Below are 8,475 nucleotides of genomic sequence, written 5' to 3' on the forward strand. Positions count from 1 at the left end.
TCCATCAGAGTTTCCAGTATCAGGATTTAGACTGTCAGGATTTTCAATATCAGAATTTAAGTCTTCATTTTCAAATCTCAGCTGATCATGATCATTGAAATCTTCAAGTCCGGTAATCTTCTTATCATCAAAGGAGACATTGTTAGATTCTATGACAACCCTTATTCTTAAATTGTAGACTCTGAAGGCTTTTGTAGAAAGTGGATATCCAACAAAAATTCCTTCATCAGCTTTTAAATCAAATTTGGATAGCTGTTCAGGGTGAGTCTTAAGAACAAAACATTTGCACCCAAATACATGAAAATACTTCAGATTTGGCTTCTTTTTCTTCACCATCTCATATGGTGTCTTTCCATGCTTGTTAATGAGTGTTGCATTCTGAGTAAAACAAGCAGTCTGCACAGCTTCAGCCCAAAAATAGGTTGGTAGTTTTGCTTCATCAAGCATAGTTCATGCAGCTTCAATAAGAGTTCTATTCTTTCTTTCAACAACTCCATTTTGCTGTGGAGTTCCAGAAGCAGAAAATTCCTGCTTGATTCCATGGTCTTTGCAGAACTCTTCAATGATCAAATTCTTGAACTCAGTGCCATTATCACTTCTTATGATCTTCACAGAATCTTTGACCAATTTATCCAGTTGCTTGACATGATCAATCAAGATAGATGCAGTTTCACTTTTTGTGTGCAGAAAATACACCCATGTGTATCTGGTGAACTCATCTACTATGACCATAGCATATTTCTTCTTTGCAATAGACATGACATTCACTGGACCAAATAGATCTATATGTAGTAGGTGATAAGGCTCAAGAATTGATGATTCAGTTTTGCTCTTGAATGAAGATTTTCTTTGTTTAGCCTTCTGATATGAATCACAAAGGCCATCAGGAGCAAATACTGATTTTGGCAGTCCTCTCACAAGATCTTTCTTGACTAGTTCATTTATATTATTGAAATTTAAATGAGAGAGTTTCTTGTGCCAATTCCAGCTTTCTTCAATTGATCCTCTACTCAACAAACAGATTGCAGAACCATCAATACTTGTTGAAAGCTTGGATTCATAAATGTTACCATGCATGTATCCTTTCAGAACAACGTTTCCTGTAGATTTTCTTACATCATAGTGTTCTTCAAAGAAATCCACATGATAACCTATATCACAGATTTGACTAACACTCAGCAGATTATGTTTAAGTCCTGAGACCAGAGCTACTTCTTCAATGATGACATTCCCAAGATTGATATTGCCATATCCCAGTGTTTTTCCAATATTGCCATCTTCATAAGAAACACTTGGGCCAGCTTTCTCCACAAAGTCTGATAGCAGGGCTTTATTTCCAGTCATATGTCCTGAGCATCCACTGTCCAGAACTAGGATGTTTTTCCTGTTGCCCTTTAACTCAGCAGCTTCAGGACTGCTATCAGCATTTGCCATCAAGGCATAGTTCACCTCACTTTCAGAATCTGAAGTGTTTGTCCAGCTTTTCTTCTTTGTGACAAGAGCCTTGCCTTTGTCACTCTTCCCTTTCTTGCAATCAGGAGATATGTGGTCTTTCTCACCACAGTTGTAGCATTTGACATTTGTGTAATCTCCTCTATCAGACTTCCCTCCTTTGCCTTCAGATTTTCTGAAACTCTTCTTATCAGAACGTGCACCTTTCCTGGAAAACCTCTTTCCCTTTCTGAATTTCCTGTATGCAATCCTTGTGATTCCTTTCACCATAAGAGCACACAGCTTCATCATCTCTTCATCAGCATCCATCTCAGGCAAGCTTTCAGTTTCTGAATTATCATCACTATCAGAACTTGATGACTCAGTATCAGAATTTGTGATGAGCGCTTTTCCCTTGCCTTTCCTTGAGGTAGCTTCCTTGGGGGATTCTTCTTCAGCCTTAAGAGCAACTGTCCTTGGCTTTCCTCCTTTCCTCTTGCTTCTTTGTTCCATCTCAAGTTCATGAGTCTTGAGCATCCCATAAATTTCATCAAGAGTTGTTTCTTCAAGATTATAGTTGTCTCTTATAATTGTTGCCTTCAAATCCCAACTTTCAGGAAGAGCTAACAGGAATTTAAGGTTTGAATCTTCAAGATCATACTCCTTATCAACTAGTGACAAATCATTCAAGAGTTTGACAAATCGGTCATATAAATCAGTCAATGACTCATTAGGCTTTGAGTTAAAGTATTCATACTCTTGAGTGAGTATTGTCTTCTTCTTCTTCTTAATCGAATCAGTTCCCTGGCACCTTATCTCCAAGGCATCCCATATCTCATTTGCAGTCTTGCAGTTAATTACCCTGTTTAACATTACATTATCAATGGCACTATGCAGCAAGTGTTGTACCTTAGCATCCATAGCAATTGATGAATATCTTCAGCAGTGTAATCACTCTTCTCCTTTGGTACAGACTTTGATGCTTCACCTGCAACTACAACAACGAGTTTTGTTGGCTTATGAGGTCCTTCATTGATTCTGTCAAGATATTCTGGATCTGTAGCTTCCAGAAATATAGTCATCCTCACCTTCCATATGGGATATTCAGATGGTTTCAGTATGGGAACTCTAATAGCCTCATATCGACTATGGATTTCAGTTTTTGGAGGTTCTTCAGTTTTGGTGGGCTTGGTTGGAGTTTCTGCTTCAGACATGATTGTTTTTGGATCTTAAACTGTTTGTGTGTTAACAGATTGGCTCTGATACCACTTGTTAGGTCACACACACTGTAGAAGGGGTTGAACACAGTGTATAACACAATCAAATCGAATTCAAAGAACACAAGTAACGGAAAACAAACTTTATTAAACTCTATTACAATGTAGAACTGTCATCTCTCAGTGATGAACAAATATGACGAGAGCTGCTAGAGTTATAATGAATAATATTCTCGATAATGATAACACACATAGTGTAAACCCTATGTTTGTGTTTATATACTACACAGTTACAATATAATCGCTAATTGATATGGAATATAATTCTGCTTCCTAAAATATATCAATCAGTTATCTTTTCTTCCAAGTATTCCATTCTTCACAGAATTCCTTTTTCATGCATATCTCTTCTTACGTTTATCTTGATCTTCTTTCCTTTCAATCAGCCGCCTTCCTTATCTGAAAGTTTCCTTTAAGTCCCGATATTATCTCCTAATAAATATCTCATGAACCTTAAGTACTGATAACTTAAGTTTTGACTTCAGTATAAGTGCTGATTTCAATTAAGTACTGATTTGTCCTGTTTAAGTAAGATCTGAAAACTAAACACAAATCATATTAGACATGACATTATCAAATATATCTAATAGATAAAAATTGGAATTCATTGCTAGTTGTGGTTAGGCGTCAAATGGCTAGTAGTCGGCTCGTATTGTATACGAGTAGACTAGGGTTGAGCAAGATGGAGCGAAACGCACTTGCTCGGAAATTAAAAAAAAAAAGAAAAAAAAAGAAAAGAAAGAAAAAAATATGGTTTAATGCACAATTGATCACGAGTGAGCTCTTTGGTATTCGATTTATTAAGTTCTTAGGGGACTTTGTGCCTAGTGACCTAAGGCTTTTATAGTCTGGGATCCGCTAACCTAACGCTCGCTAAATGGGTACCATTGCATAAGTTTTTTATGGACCTCACTCATTGCACGATCAAATAAGCATTTGTTTTATATGTTAAATAAAAGCATGATTCCGTAATAAACTCCAATAATCTTTGTAATAACCCCAATTTTTGGAAATTTTTGAAACCCTTATGAATAGTGTTTTTGCTGAATGAGAAAACTTTTCATGCCACACTATGTAGGGGTTCTGTTATGGATATTCTAAGATCGTATTAGTATTCCATAAAGTAAATAAGTGTATGTAAAGATCGTCAGAATCCAATTCCGAACACTTTGATTTTTCCCGGAAATTCACAAGATACGGAGAGAATTGAGTATAAGGTAACAGGATAAAAAGGATTTAAATTAAAGGATTATAGGAGAGGATCATAAAAGGAATATAATATATTGAGAAAGGTTAAGGGAACCTAAGTAATAAGATCCCGGGTATGATCCCTCAAACGATAAACGAGAACGAAAGATAAGCGAACCGTAAAACAAATAAGTGACCAAGAGACAAGCTTGTACAAGAAGCCAGGGATTGTGACATCATCAAACCACAAGGTGTGGACAAGTGGGAGCATTATGACATGTGCAAGGTGACATAAGCATGACATGGGAAGGAAGGAGGTGTGGTGGCTTTGTAACCACACAAATTCAAGGGCAAGAAGGTAATTGACTAAAGCAAGCACAAAAACCAAGCAACCAAGCCAAGCAAATCATTTTTCATCAAAATCAAAAGAAACCAAGGCATTGTTCTTCATGCTCTCGGCCAAAACAGAATCAGAACACTAAAACTGCTGTATCTCCTTCATTTCTCACTCAAATATTGTGTTCTATAGCTCATTGGAAAGGTATTGAGATGGCCTACAACTCTTGTTCACAAGTCTCGTCCAAATAATCATGGTAAGACCCTCATATTTACAGTTCTTTAAATCGGACTTTTAGAAACTTCAAAGCCTAACTTTGTGTTCTTGATTTCTTTGGAAAGATCAAGCTTGTAGGAGGCTCCCTAAGGCTTCCTAACAACTTAACACCTCCCAAGGAAGGTATAAACTTCAAACCCTAGCCTTTACTTTATTTGTTAGTAAGTTTAATGGTTGGTGTTGTGAAATGAGAAGCATGGATTGTGATTATTAGTAGTTTGGTTTGATTTGGAAGTGTTTTGGTAATTGAAGCTTGATTATAGTTCATAGGTCTTGATTGTGGTTGTTTGAGTTGAAAACCTTGGAGATTATGGACTGATGTGGTATGGTTTAGGTGAAGTTTTGTTGTATTGATGGTTATGAGTTGGTTGGTGGTTAATTGGAGTAGTTTAAACATTGGTAATCGCGTAAACATAGCCGTCGTAACGTCCGATTTTCTTTGGACTGTTTTTGTGCATAACATTAGGACCCGATAACCCCCTGCTAGATTATGACCACTGCGATGTTTAGATAGCTCATGTTACGAGCTTCGTTTTGATATGTAGTTCGTTCGATTCCGATGCACGGTTTAGGAGAAACGACCGTTTCAAGTAACGGCGTTTCGCGAACGAAACTTTTCCCCTCGCCTTACTTTGAAACATAGGTTAAAGACCAAAAAGGGTTAATTAATGTATGAAACATTTATGGTAAGTGTGTTAGGCAGTTGGTAAGACACTCGCGAAGGAATCGCTTTAAAACTCGTAAAGGTTAAATTATTAAAAATGGTGGAGCCGAGGGTACCCGAGCGACTTAAGCAAATCAGTGAGCGCAAAACAAGCGTTAGAGTCTAAGTTAGTTAAAGTATAGAATTACAAGTGATTTTGGTTTAATTCCAACTTACTTGTTGTTTATAGGTTACTAGACTCGTCCCGAGCCATTCGTAACCCCCAGTCGCTCAGGCAAGTATTCTATCCGTTATACTGTTGTTGTGATGTATACATTTGTATATGCATGATCTTGCGATAAATGCATATTGGTTATTTAGCAAATTCTTGCGATATATTGTAGCATGTGATATGGTATATATGCATGCCTGTTTCATATTCTTGAAATATATCTGTTGGTTCAGTTGATAATACCTATGCTAGAGGATAGCGGTAACTTGCATATACCCTTAGTATAGGGACCCAAAGGTGAAAATATTTTCTAAAACCGGGAGTCGAGGATCCCGAGTAGATTTTGTATATATGGATATGGATATATATATATATATATGGTTATAGTTTTCCAAACTATTAATCGAATAAGGTTTATTCGATAACTTTAACTTTATTTATTTATTTGAATATTATTTCGAATATTATTCGAGGGCTTATGACTCTTTTATATTATTATTGAATATTATTTGAATATTCATTCGAGGGCTTATGACTCTTTTATATATTATTATTGAATATTATTTGAATATTCATTCGAGGGCTTATGACTCAGTTTATATTATTTAATGAATATTATTTGAATATTAATTTGAGGATCTATGACTCCGATTATGTGCTGTAATATATTCTTTATTTTATTAAAGAGTAAGGTGTTAATAATCAAACTTATTTTCGATTATTCAAATAAAGATAATACTTTCATATAAAGTATATCTTTGGTTATTTAATATTTATTTCAAGTATAAGTTTTAATACTTCTACTTCAATTATTTTTATAAAGATTATTCTTTATGGGAATATTATTTAAATAATAATATTCAGTCATTTTCTAAATATTCTGGGGACTGATTTACTTCATTAAATCAGCCTTACTCCAAACACTCTTTAAAGTGTTTTCGAGTCTTCAAAATGATTTTTAAAAGTCAGAGCGGATCCCAAAACTCATTTTTTTTATATTTAAGATCTTCCTTTTTAAAGGGGATTTAAATACTCGCTCAAAACCTGGGGAATCCGGCTCTGTGGTGTATTTTATATTTGCAACGAGGTTGCAGATTTGGTAAATGAATTGATTACTTGCCCAACGTTCGGGAAGTAAGCCCATCTCATTGAGTCGGCATAAGCGACAGGCCGGGGTACGGTCTATTATTGTGTAAGTGGCTGGGTGGCAGTCCATCAACGCGTGAGGGGCCGGGGTACGGTCTAGCGCGAGGTCCTAATGCGGCCAGGGTGATGACCGGTGAGGAATTCATCCATCTACAGTAGAAAAGGTTACTTATTGGTATCTTTGCCTGATCAGCGAGATATCGGGTTTATGCCAAAATTCTTTTCCTTTCCAAAATTCATTGGATGTTTCAAACTCTGTTCATACTTTACATAACAGAGGTTCCAGGAAATGTTTAAGAGATATATATATGTGGATATATATATATCGGGACTAAATAAAGTATCTCGTAACCTTATTTCATTCAATAATATTTCAAAGATTGAATCTATTCAAATCTTGTCTTGTAGTCTCATCTATGTGATGAACTTTTGAAACTGATTATAACTTGAACGGTGGTAGTTCAAGTAGTATTGGGAAAGATATAAGTATATTGGGGTATTTGGTAACCTCATCTTTTAAACTTATATCTAATTAATAATTGTCTTATGTATGACAAAGATTTTCAGAAAAACGTTGAGACAAGGTTAGATATATGAGATCACCTTGCAACGATATTTTTTTCATACAGTTACACACTAGGACTTTGTGTATATTATGCATGGAAGAGGACTTCCAATATTTTGAAAAGTATATATGTATATATACTGAATATTTTGCGACTTCATCGCATTAAGTTATCAACTTGGTTCATTTCTTTTGACCAAGACTTTCATGAGTATTATGAGTAGGCTCATATATTGTAAATCATTATACATATTATTTTGGTGGGCTTGCTGCTCACCCTTGCTTTCTTCTTTCATCACACAACAACAGTTAGGAAAGATGGCCAGACTCCAGCAGACCCAACGCAAGCGCGTGGGAAGCGTCCCGCGTCTTCTCGTTGATGTTGTAGCTGCTATAGCTGCAGAGGTAGATCTATTGTAGATCAGACCATCTACTTTTGAGAATCAATTATGTATAATTATAACTTGTGGCAGATAATGGCAATTAACTGTAAATTTATCAAGTAATCATTTTGGGTTGTAATAACTTTTAAATTGTGGATTCAAAGACTTGTACTTATTTAAATTTCATCTCTGAGACTATAACGGGTTGTGGTGTGTGTTAGTGTGGGGTCACAGCATAAGGTTATTTATTATTAATTAAGTGAAGTGATATTGTGGAAAGAAAGACCGTGACGACCCGGATCCCCGACCCCGGATCTGGGGGTGTTACAGAAATGGTATCAGAGCTAAGCGTTATAAACCTCAGAGATGATGGGACGTTAAGATAATAAGTTCACTAAGATAATAAGAACTCTTGCCAAGTTCATAGTCGGACTACCTAACGTAGTACTGACAGTTAAAACCCTTATGGGAACCCTTATAAATGTAGCGATAGAAGCGTAGTTCGTTATCGTATATGGTAGCGGGACTCCGAACCCTAAAGTTGAGGAGCAACATCGCGATGATATTTTATTACTAATTGGAGATCGGATTGTGGATCCGATAGAGTGTCCTAATGCAGGACCGGATGATGTTGATATTGAGGATTAGCGGTTGAGGATGTTGTCCTAGAAGGGATAGTTGTTGAGGAGGATCCCATGGAGGATCCTGACAGGATTGGATAAAGGACCACTGATGAATTGATGACCATGGTTTGGTCGACTACTAGAGGTAGGATTGGCCGGTCACTACCGGAGGTTCATTCAAGTTGTAAAGATAGTAGCCCCTTTAACGCGGCTTACTCGTAAGACTGAGAAGTTCGAATGGACAGAGAAATGCGAGAACAGCTTTCAAAAACTGAAGCAGAGGTTGGTGATGGCCCCTATGCTGGCGTTGCCGGATGGAAAAGGATATTTTGTGAAGTGTAGTGACGCTTCGCACAAGGGCTTAGGGTGCGTGC

This window comes from Apium graveolens, chromosome 9, assembly GCF_009905375.1.
Source record: "Apium graveolens cultivar Ventura chromosome 9, ASM990537v1, whole genome shotgun sequence".
Taxonomy (NCBI): Eukaryota; Viridiplantae; Streptophyta; class Magnoliopsida; order Apiales; family Apiaceae; genus Apium; species Apium graveolens.